This window comes from Gobius niger (assembly GCF_951799975.1).
Source record: "Gobius niger genome assembly, chromosome: 1".
Classification (NCBI taxonomy): domain Eukaryota; kingdom Metazoa; phylum Chordata; class Actinopteri; order Gobiiformes; family Gobiidae; genus Gobius; species Gobius niger.
This window is the reverse complement of record NC_136852.1, coordinates 71,752,656-71,764,914: the sequence shown is the minus strand read 5'-3', so window position 1 is coordinate 71,764,914 and position 12,259 is coordinate 71,752,656. Positions and strand designations below refer to the sequence as shown.

At 41.1% G+C, this 12,259-nt stretch overlaps 1 protein-coding gene and 1 long non-coding RNA gene across 2 annotated transcripts in view; both read left to right on the top strand.

The window, feature by feature from the left end:
- The window catches only part of LOC306977669 (intermembrane lipid transfer protein VPS13A-like), a gene marked incomplete at both ends in the record, with an annotated part of 217,487 nt that overhangs the window by 193,556 nt on the left and 11,672 nt on the right, over positions 1-12,259 (top strand). The gene's annotated exons all lie outside the window — the stretch shown is intronic.
- On the top strand, positions 5,448-6,248 carry LOC306977958. Its single transcript, XR_013793873.1, has 3 exons — positions 5,448-5,497; positions 5,566-5,742; positions 6,111-6,248. It is a non-coding gene; the product is annotated as an uncharacterized lncRNA (long non-coding RNA).

Genomic DNA, 12,259 nt, shown 5'->3' with positions numbered 1-12,259 from the left:
ATACATGATGAGGGTTATTAATGGGTCGGGTATCGGATGGTCTGTAGAAATATAGCCCTTTTGTTAAAATGCACCAAATACGTGCGTACGCTTCATCTACGCTTTATTTACAAAGCCGCGCATCGCCGTGTTTTGTTGTGATGAAAAACCGGAAGTTACATAATCACGTCTGCCAATGTACAATACCAAAGATGGCGCGGTCCGTGAAACAGACCACATAAGCCTGTGTTACGCCGAAAACTGCATGACTCACCGGCCTGGCACACAGCCGTGACACGAAATCAGGACAGATATAAGACATAACCACAGCTAGCCCTGTTGTAGACGTTAGCATAAACAGCTGACACACAAAACAGAAGACATAGCTCACCCCGTTTTCTCGGTTAAACCGCGGAATTGGGCGGTTTTTAAAGCCATTCCGCGGGTGAAAAAAACTGTCCGCGGTTTTTTGCCTTGCTGTAATCAATGTTGACTTGATCAAAATCACTATTTCGAAGGCAAATCCCAGGCTCTGTAAGCTGCTTTTTCAATAAGGGAGGGAAATAGGGGTGGTTTCTCATCATCGCAGGAGCACATGGGCTCTGTTAACTAGTAAACAATATTGAAAATTCCAGCCGCGCCGTATGTCCGCGGGTTTTCCGTGGTTTTCAGATATTTTTGGGCGGGTTTGGCTGCCCAGACCTGGCAACCCTGCCCAGACTACACCACATTACCGTATGGATACTAACGCTGAAGTAGATGTTCGTCTACAGCATCAGTTGCGTGGTCAGTGGCCCTTCAAACTGCGGTAAAACTTATTTTGTCAAAAACGTTATCGAAAACGTGTCGAGGATTATTTCACACAAAATTGACAACATTATATACATTTATTCCTGCTGGCAACCACTATATGACGAGCTTTTAAAGATTTATCCCATCAATTTTATTGACGGTATACCTGAATCTCTCTGTGACGATTTGGTTAAATGCCTGCTTCTTTTTGAAAACTTTAACTTTCTTGTTGGCGACGAGACGGATTACAGCATTAAAATGTTGAGAGCTATTTCGCAGAGAGCATTGATAAAGTCTGGACTGGCTTTGCTAACAATAACTTTTCGCATGCTCGCCTTCGATTTATATAGCACTTCCATTAACGCCAAATTTCGCTGTATGCGTGAAGACATTTTTTTCACTTTTTGGATTTTTTAGGCAAGTACACTACCGGCTGGTCCGACAGAATATTTGATCTGAGTCTTAAATGGTCCGGTGTTTTAGCTTTATAATCGATGAGAAGACATCCAAAAGGTGAAGCTACGGCATCATTAAACGCGTATTTCGAATTGCCTGGAAACATCTGCCTCCCCAGTAAAGATATTTGATATTTATCACGAGGGTTATTAAACAGAATCAAGTAGTTTGTGTTTAAACTAATAGTGCGACTCGCTTTACCCTGAACAAACAGATTTTGCACAAGATAAATACAACTCAAGTTTCTGTGGTGCACATATTTGGTAAACACATTCTGGACTTCTATATTCTGCGACGCGTCGTTCATAAGATCGTTTATCACAATTAGGTTGCGTTTGCTTGTAGGGAGCAACACCACGGTGGTTTTCTGTTACCTCTGCTTTCGGCTACGTTGCCTTTTTTAAGCAGTTTTATCACGCGATAGGGACATGGAATACGCGCAGAAAATGTTCCTAGTACCGCAGCACCAGCTGGACGGATTAAAACAACAACAGGATGCCAACGTTTCTATCAGAAGAGCGGCTCAGACAGAGCTGGATAAAAACATGATGGAAGTGTTACATTTGGACGATCTCGATGTGTACGAGAAGGCTAAAAAATATGCTACTATTTTACAACGCTATCTCTCTCTGGTGAAACAAGAAGAACGTGACAAATCTGTTTTGACATTGTCTTTACCAACCGCGCAGACTGTCGTCACAGACACGGCAACTGTAACAGATACCAGCTATAACGATGAAGTAGTGGAAGACGTTTTAAGACACATGCCCATAAAAAGCAAAAGAAACGCAGAACTTATTCTGGATACATTCAAACGTGCATCGGACAAAATCTCATGGACTAAGCAAGGTGAAGTTGTTATTGACGGACAGACTATCGACGGGTCCCATGTTTTTGATTTAAAGAACAACTAACCCCAAAATCAACTTTTTTGTCTAGCTAAGTTGTATAAATGGGTATCTTATAGTGTTGTCTACATGTATCTGTCACTATTTTAACAATTTAGTGCATATTTGTTGAAATCCTGTCTTTGTGTCCAAAACCGTCTGTGTGGCGCCATCTGCACCTTATCGAGTGCATTACATGCTTTACTGTTGGTTTCCTTCGTGATTAGCTCTGAGCGGGGCGCTTACGTCAGCAGGAGGGCGCCGACGTCAGCGGCCTCTCTTCTGTGGAGTATAAAAGCAGCCCACTCCGCACACGCCCCCGTAGCGAGTTGGAGTTTGGAATAGCGAGTGTCTTTATATCGATTTTCAGGTTTGCGATTTATTAGCGTAGCTTTTAGTTAGATTTATTACATAGCTTTTAGTTAGATTTATCAGCATAGCTTCTAGTTAGATTTATTAGCTTGTCGTAGTTTAGATAGTTATTAGATTTAGTTGTAGTTTAGTCTTAGTGAGAGATTAGTAGCATTTAGCATAAGAATTAGCTAGGTTAGCTGTATTTAGTGTTTTGTATTGTGTAATATTAGGTGTAGTGTTGTAGTCTTGTTTGTCAGGATGGGGAGAAAGTGTAGTGTTGTAGGTTGTCATAGTTCTGTAGGTTTACATTACTTTCCTCAGGACTTAGAAATTAGGCGCCAGTGGCTGCGCGCAATTGGCCTGGGGGAAAACTGCGAACTCCCGCCTCGTGCTGGAGTTTGCAACCAACATTTTACTTGCGATTCCTTCGCCAACTCCTTGGAGTTTGAGCTGGGCTACAGTAAGGTTCTTCGTTTGAAGAATGAGGCAGTCCCCACCCTTGCTCTTCCACGACTGAGCCCACCGACACTGCTGCCCCGCCAGCAGGACGCTTTCAGGCGCCAATCTGAGGTGAGTGAGAATAACAACAACCTAAAACTGCTACTAATGTCATGTAAGTAGAATTTCGATAGTGCACGTTGAAATAGATTGTAGTAGTGTCTCAAACAATGCGGGATCTGGCGTGTAAATAAACTATGCACTGGGTGAGGCTTGTGGCTGCGTGTGCTCCCAGCGGTGCGCCCCGCACTCGTTCACTTGACTTGGGCAGAGAAACAGCAGTCTGCATCCATCAGCTGCCTGGCAACTCTCTAACCCCGCTCAAACAGAGAGCTATGAACCGCATGAGACGGTGAGCTGACAGTTACACCGCTGTATATTATGACATGTGAACTTTTATAGCCTTTTGTAGCTAGCGGGAGTGGCTAATGCATCAGTCTGCACAACAAAGTTACGCTGAGACCACGCGTAATTGTGCTTGAGACTGAGCACCAAACTAGTCTACATTTTCGCGATGACAGTAGCTTTCATATTTGACAACAGCTGCGCAAAACGTGAGTGCATCTACAAGCTAACCTATAAAGCTAACGGATAGCTATCATTTAATGTGTGGCTAAACTGACCGGGCAGGTGCCCGTGGCTCCGCGCGCGCTCGTGTGATATGTGATCGTGGTCAGTGAGGGGCGAGAGGGCTGACCACTCCAGGTGGACCGTATGGTTATTGGGTGCTCAGGTGCTGGGCTTATGTTGGCTTACGTTCACTAATCTGCATTAGACAACAATTAAATGCACTAAGGAAATGTAACACATTACCCTTCTTCTGTAGTGTACATTTTAAAAATAATATGTATTTTTACGTTTTCAGCCAGTGACCAGAGAATTTGGCTGCCAGACTGATCCAGTCATTGTAAGGCATGCAAGTGTCCAGGCCAATGTGAAGCCGAGCAGGCGAAGCAAAGGTGATATCTCTTTTTATTGTTTATACAGTCATTTTATTTCTAAAAACACTCTGTTTTGTGTAAATGATAATTACGGCCATTTTTAACATGTTTGTTTATTTTGTTTGTGTTTTGTACAGCTACTCAAGCCCGGACCGCTTACACAAGCGTCGGTTGTGGTACTGAGGACCTGATGGAAATCCCTCTTCCTGACAGTCCCAGAGCAGCCTCTACACCTTTAAAAAGGAGAAGGTGTGAGGTGTCAGCGTCTGACCCCAGCTTCCACATCGATGACAGTGCCAGCACTGTGAACTGTTCAAGGTAAAAAGGAAATCTAGCTTTTTAATAGAAAAAATATATACAGCGTCCTGGTTTTTTGAGGGATGAAATATCCTTTATTTTATATAGCATTCCCACTGAAGTCCCTCCACACAAGGACAAAAAATATATTGTTCACGAGGACCAACTGCTGGAGCTGTTCAGGCGATGTCCTGTCTGCACTGGTCGCTGTGCTGTGGACACCATCACAGTCGGCACACTGCTTCGGGTCACTCAACAGTGTCCTCGCTGTGAGTTCTCCAGTCAGTGGTCCAGTCAGCCCATGGTGAACAACGTCCCAGCTGGAAACCTACAGCTCTGTGCTGCTGTGCTGTTCACCGGCTCATCCTTTAGCCAGATTTCAAAGGTACAGCACAAATTATTTTGTTTGGATTTTGTTTCCATCTATTATCAGTTGATAACCTATTTTTTCCTTTTATAGTTCTTGAGGGCCTTCAATATTCAGGGACTGTCAGAGCAGTGCTTCTACAGGCATCAGGCAAAGCTCCTCATCCCTACGGTCAACTGGCAGTGGAAGCTGGAGCAGGATAACCTCATCAGGGAGGCTCTTGAAAGCGGCTCTGTGTCACTGGGTGGGGACATGCGGGCAGATTCACCTGGTAAATACATTTCATTAACATTTATCAGAAGTAAAAGTCAGCTAACGTACAACTTGCATTCGTGTAGGACATTCGGCCAAATATGGCAGTTACACGATGATGAATCTCAGTAATAACAAAGTCATTGACATCCAGCTAGTCCAGGTAATGGAATTCAAGGAATGTTTCAATATGTAATTTGGGATCACTCTGTGCATTTCAGCACCTAATTTATTTTTTGTCTTATTAGAGCAATGAGGTTTACAATTATGTCATGGTAATTTACTCTGTAGGCACAGCAGCATGTGAGAGGCTCAGTGACATTGTGTTGGCTCCACGCTTTGTGAAGGATGTGGAGAAAATCAGCCCGGTGTACCACACGTCAACCCTTGAGGCCTTCCACAGCCTGATAATTAGGTTCTCCCCCAAAAGTGCAGGCTTCTCCTTCAGAGGAATGTTAGCAAGGTAATACATACATACATTTAAAAAAAAAATGTTGTGTGAATCTGTACCTAAAAATGTTGTAGGTTGCAAATTGCTGCCCTGCACTACAATGAAAATGCTACAAGGTCACATGCTACAACACTTGAAGGTGTACTGCGGTATGCGATAGTGTACCCAAAGTACAAACGTGGCGACTACACCGTGCGAGCCTTGAAGACCAGAGCTACCTCAGGTATGTCACATTAAAAACAACACAACCAATGCTTTTACAAAGACAAATGTTTTGTGCTTTGTTTACAGTCTACATTGACCAACTAATGGCCCTGCTGTTTGAAAGTGTGGTTGAGGATCCTCTCCCATACCAGGAGCACACAGACAAAGTACCTGTGCCTGAACCACTCTGTGCCCAGTATGAGAGGCCAGACAAGCAGGAGGCTGTGAGCAGGCACAGGTCCAGATTTTTCAAGAGGACATAAGGTGAGCATGTTAAGTTTTGGCTTGATAATTTTGTGTGGCAAATATATTACGTAGATTACATAGCAAGTTTATAATGGTAGACTATAGTGCTAGTTTAGCAAATGTAGAATAAGTAAGGATTAAACAACAAGAAGCTGTGTATTACACAGGTTTAATGATATTATTACACAGATGATTTATCTAAAGCGACTTCCACAACAATAGTAGCTTAATTTTTAATCATTACTGTGGAAATTGCTGCAGTGGAGTGATATAGAAGATGATTTTCAGACGAACTGTGCGATTACAGGGAAATAATGCACCAGTTACCATTAGAATTCTCAGATGATTATGGATTGACTGTGGAATATGCATTATTATATTTTCAGACTGGCCTGGCAGTATGGAACAAAATCTTTTCAGAATGCAGACTGTGTTGCCTGACAGCAGTGGCTAACCATGAACCAAAGTCCAGTGGATGAAAAAAGCCCGTGTATGAGTGGTTTTCTGGATTTTCCAGCTTGAGGTGTGTGCAAGACAGGACTGGCCACTCATTTGAACTGTCATAAGTACCTGTAGGTGAGCACATCACAATATTGCTCAACTCGCATTAAAATTCTAACAAATGTAGCATAGGAGTATTGTATTTTACACCACTAAGTGGGAGAATCGTTTTTAGTGTTGACCAATAAATGCATTTGTTGACACCTATCATTTTGTTTATATTACTATTTCCCCAAGTGGTTTATATTTCTTCTCATTGAAAACAGTTTTTTGCCTTATTGAGGACTATATTTTAAATGTAAATTAGAATGATGCTAACACATCTTGCACGCAAAAATGTATGCTGAGTTGTAACAGACTTTTCTTGTCCATGCAGAGTCAGAGGTGGAGAAAGAGGTGGAGAAAATGCATGCAAACCATTCTTCATGTCCACTGTATGTATCGGATCATACGGTGATGCATTTGATCAGTATATTGATGACAGACTTCCCTTTTAAAGTAATTCATGTCTTAGTGTGTGTTTTTTTTTTTTTATAACATTTCAATTCACATTTTCAGACGACCTCTCTATCGGGCAAAGAAAGAATGTTTCTGGAAATGGAGGCACATTGGACAAGGACAGTAGCCAACCACATATAGAACGATGGGAGTAAACATTGCAATATGAAGAATTCTATAAGCTGACATGCCACTGGACAACATAGTAGATGAAATCAATGTTCCATGCAAGATTTAATTGTAGACACTGATCAGCAATCCAAGAACAAAATGAAGCCTTTAGCTGTTTCTGTCAGATATTTCACAGGATGGTTTGGTGAGGTAGAACCAGCACTACTTTGTCTCTAGAAGCTGAAAATTTAATGGTGCATGTGTAATTATTTTAGTTGGTATTGCTGGGTTGCAGGTTCTATAATGTGATGTCACACTCCCCAGTGGGGAGGCAGGAGCCAGTTTTTCATATTAACTGCATTACACTTTCACAAGTTGCAGCCAAAAAAATAAATGTATGAATTACAAAAATGATCACTAATTTCAGTCACTGGGTCCATTATCTTTCTTATACAAGACCAAACATTTCCTCAAAAATGAAATAATTGTACCTCTATATAACATTATAGGCCTTTAGAACACTAACCTGCAACCCAACAACTGTATAGCCATAAGAAGTCCACTTTGTCTCCCGTGCATTGAGAAGACCTGCATGTATGCATGCATGCAGCATACTGTACATGAGCTACTGCTACTTGGTTAATTTAGGCCATCCTGTAGCTCAACTGTGGATGCAAGAATTCAGCTTTACTGCTATGTTTTTAATTCCTTTTCCCCTCAAAACTGTAATTATATCAATCTAAAAGGCGTATCAAAGTTTGATGGATGATCGAGCCACATTTAAAAATTCAGTTCAGTGTGTTCTAGTTCTGATTCCATAAATTAAGTATTAAACAGTCAAGTTCGATATTGTATGGCAAGTATTAATTTAAATTTTATTTGTTCAATTTGTTTATTGCACACATCTAGGTAGACTAAGTGAATAGAGTACCACATGCAGCTTGATCCTCAAATGAAATATAAACTGTCATTATTGATTGATTGATATTGTCGTGGTAGTTCAGTGCGTGTGTTACATTGGTTAAACCTGTAATTCACTAAATGTAGTAATAATAGAAATGACTCTGTGGACCCAAGAGCCTAATGTTACAGACCCTTAGTTAAGCCTTTAGATAAACATGGATGATTTATCTGCTTTATCTTCAATGACCAACCGAAAACTATTTCTAGGACAGTGTTCTTGCACAATATTTTTTTTTTTATGTGACATGTTTTGTGCACTTTGCTGTGAGAGAAATAAAATAAAGCTTTGTAATACATATAATCAAGTCTCTATACCTCACACATTCTCTGCTTGGGACACTGAGATACATCTGCAATGCTTATGTAGACCACAGTGAAAAGTCTACATCTAAAATAGATTGGTATATTCTGAAAGCAGCCAGGACAGTTACGTTTGGTCCCTTAGCTGCGATGCTAACATCGATCTAGCTCAATGCTAAGCCGTTAGCTTTGCAAATGACAGCGGAATCACTAATAAAATAACCCCGCGCCTCAGAGCAGTCTCGGGTACAAGGCCGCTGTCTGCCACGATGCCTGTCCTGTGTAAAGAGAGCTGTAGAGCTGTCTCACCATGTTGCTAAATAAGTTAGCTCGCTGTGCTCGAACTTTGTTTACGAGGAGCGTTGCGAGTGTATCGTTAGTCAAATGACTCAGGCCTGTCAATCAGACCCCGAAACCCCTCCCACCCCTCACCCCTCCCGCGTGCCCCTTAGTCCTCCAGGCAACGCCCCTTTTCTGTTGAGATTTTCAAATCTGACACTCTCAGACTGAGCCTCTGGAAGGGGGGGTTAGATACCCTTTAATTAAAAGTGTAACAGCTGCTCGGATGCGGCGAGACCCGAAGGCTGGGGGGTGTTTTTAAAGACATTAGCTGATTTGAACATACCATTGTCTGTTATGCCAAATAGGACGGTTCGCTCAACCATAACTGGTTTGAAAAAGGATATTAATTTACCAAGCAGTAATACTGATGGTGATAGTTATCCTTTGCCGCCAGCATTTGGTTTGTCACCCAGTGCTAGGTATCCTTTGGCACCAACATTTGGTTTGTCACCCAGTGCTAGGTATCCTTTGGCACCAACATTTGGTTTGTCACCCAGTGCTAGGTATCCTTTGGCACCAACATTTGGTTTGGCACCCCTTGTTAGTGTTGGCAAGTAAAGTCGTTCGGTGCATAAAAATTATAGGTATAACCCGCACAGGACTTCCGGGAATAAGGGGGATATCCCTTGGACTGGTTTTTAATTGTATTGTGTCATGTAATCTGTTGCCCTTTTTTTTTTTTTTTTTTAAACTAGAATTTCTCAAATACAGTTTGTATAGTGTTTTTGGTGTTTTTTTTGTGGGCTTTTTTTTTTACAAATGTTTTACAAATTGTTTTTGCTTTTGTAAATGTAATGTCTAATGCTTCTGAATAAAAACGAAAGAAAGAAGCAAAGTCTTTTCTCATTAATATTTATTTATGTCTGCACACTGAACACATACAAAATTGTACCTCTGACGCGCTACCATAGGACATATTCTTTTGACAAAATGACAAACCATCGCATCATTACACATCAGATTAGACGAATACATACTTGTGAACTTTTGATAAGACATTCTTGTTTGCATTTTACATAGAAAAAACACACAATGTTGGCCGCGCACCATAGAGAGATTACTTTGAACTTGTTTGCTCGAGTAAGACACATCTGTACAGTTTTTAATAAGAAAGTATCTAATTTTCGCTGAAAACTTTACATAATTGGGTGCATTTCCAAAGCTGTCGAAAACCGTGTCTTTTTTAACCGTGTCTTTTTTCTGTGATATATACGGCCAGCCAATGCTCTCCGGGTTTGTATGAAGGGTGAGTGTTGATAATAACCATCGCTGGAATCTTTGTGAGACGTCTTGTGGGTAGTAGGTCGCAGGCCAGCACTCCCAAAGAGTTAGTTTCTCTTTTAACACACCTCCTCATAATGTTAGACAGCTCTATAGTATTCACGGTGAAGATCAGTAGTAGTCCAATAGAACTTAACTTGTCTCCGGTTCGATATCTCGATAATGGAATCAAAAACGGTATAACAAATTAAATTAACGGTTCGAGGGAGAGGTACTCTGAACCTCACTTCAAGCCGCACATTGCCCGTCTTAATTAGAGACACATTTCCACTGTGTCCTTCGTCAGGCGCCAGATTGAAACAAAATAATGTATATCCTTCTCCAAAATCATCTCGCGTTATTGCCATAGACCTGTCCTTAAGATGTCGTCCGGTTGTCTGTACCAATAGGCGGCGTTCACGATTTAGAATGTCAGTTGGAGGGCAGGGCCAGTACAACTCTATGGGAGAAATGCAGTTTTTGGAAGAAATCTCCTAAACGATAATTGACAAATGTTTTTCCTCATCAGTTTTTGATCGTGATTGGATTCACAAACCTGTGATATTATTTTTATGTCTGAAAGTCCTTTCTATTGGACAACATCACGCTCATGTTTTCACATATTGTCACCACTTTTTGATGTTTTTCAGAGATAATAATTGTACATTAGTTCATATGTGCTGACAGAGTAGATCTTGAACTTTCTGACTGTTTTTGTTTCATGTGGATTCCTCCAGTCATTACTGAGATATGAGCCCAAAAACAAAGACATAAAAATAGGCATTTTGTCAGTTACTGCAGTTACCATAGTTACCGTCAGTTGACCTCCACCTCAATGTTAAACTATAGGCTCTTTAGAATGTTGTGTCACGTGAACGCTACCTATTGATGATATTCTCTGACATATTGTCCTCGGTTAAACAAAGGCTGAAAGTATCGTTACATATATTTATACAACGCAGTAGCCGTGCGCTACTGTCACCCACAAGCTGATAATCCACAATATCGCTGTATATAAATATATTATAACAACCACCAAATATATCGGCCGGATGTGGTGCCACATCTTCAGCATTAAAAAGTATGCCCGGGTCAAATCCTAGCATTTCTGCTAGACGTCCTTTAAAAATAAAACTGAAGCCATCAGCCCCTGAAACATGAATTCTGTTAGTTATGTCGTTATACTGTAGGTTTATCTGTGATAAGACATCCTTGTTTGTGAGTTGAGAGTTAATTTCTTCGAGTAGTTTATGAATAGTATCATAAAAGCCTAATGACGGTCGGATGACATATTTCTTCGCGTCAGGTCCACGTATTGTGATGTGCGCATCGGTTTCTGGAAAACTCATCCAATTACGTGGATACTGCACCTCAATAATTGTCCCCTCATGTGTTGCATTTAGCAAAATAGGCTTAGCCAACTTTGTTCTAAAATGCCATATCTTATTATTAGGATAAACGTGTAATGATGCGTTACTCGCTACAGTGACGTAAAAACCATTCTCTCTGTTCATCTTTTCTTCTCTTGTAGATCAACAACGTCTTTTGCCGGTATCCACGAGTTAAACTTCTCAGGCCACCCTAGCCACTTTACATAGACCTTGCTTTTTTGACCTGATCCTCTTCGTTCCAAGATTTTTTCAATCTTGAAAGTCTTTTTTTTATCGACAAGCACGCGCTGTAGTTCCGGTTCATAGAATGTCCCCTTTACGTTCTCACTCTCAAGGTCTGTTAGCTTATATACTGGAGGATCTCGCACTATGTGTTGCAAGACTGTGAAAAATTCATCTGTGAATGTTTGCTCATAACCCAGGGTTGCCAGGTCTGGGCAGCCAAACCCGCCCAAAATATCTGAAAACCGCGGAAAACCCGCGGACATACGGCGCGGCTGGAATTTTCAATATTGTTTACTAGTTAACAGAGCCAATGTGCTCCTGCAATGATGAGAAACCGCCCCTATTTCCCTCCCTTATTGAAAAAGCAGCTTACAGAGCCTTGGATTTGTCTTCGCAATAGTGATTTTGATCAATTCAACATTGATTACAGCAAGGCAAAAAACGCGGACAGTTTTTTTCACCCGCGGAATGGCTTTAAAAACCGCCCAATTCCGCGGTTTAACCGCAACCCTGTCATAACCCTTTCTAAATACTCCTCTGTGCTTTGAAATCTGCACTTTATCGCCAACGTTAAATTTAAAAACTAGCTGTTTCTTCGCCTCTGTCTTGTACAATGCTTCAAAAACATCCCTCTCGTTATCTTTATTTACTGAAACAGGTGTGGTTTTAATAGACCTGTGATAAGCGTTGTTATATGCGCTAACAAGATCGTCAACAGCGTCTATATATCTCCGCGAATTGACAGACGTTAAGTATCTCCACATGCGTGTCTTCAGTGTTCTATTAAAACGCTCTACCACACTTGCTTTGATTTCATTGGATGTAGAAAAATGTATAATCCCGTGTTGTCTCAAGAGAAGCTTGAAATGTTTGTTATAAAACTCTGTACCTTCATCTGTCTGAAGTTTAGCAGGTATGCGACCTTCGCTTAAAATGTCTTTAAA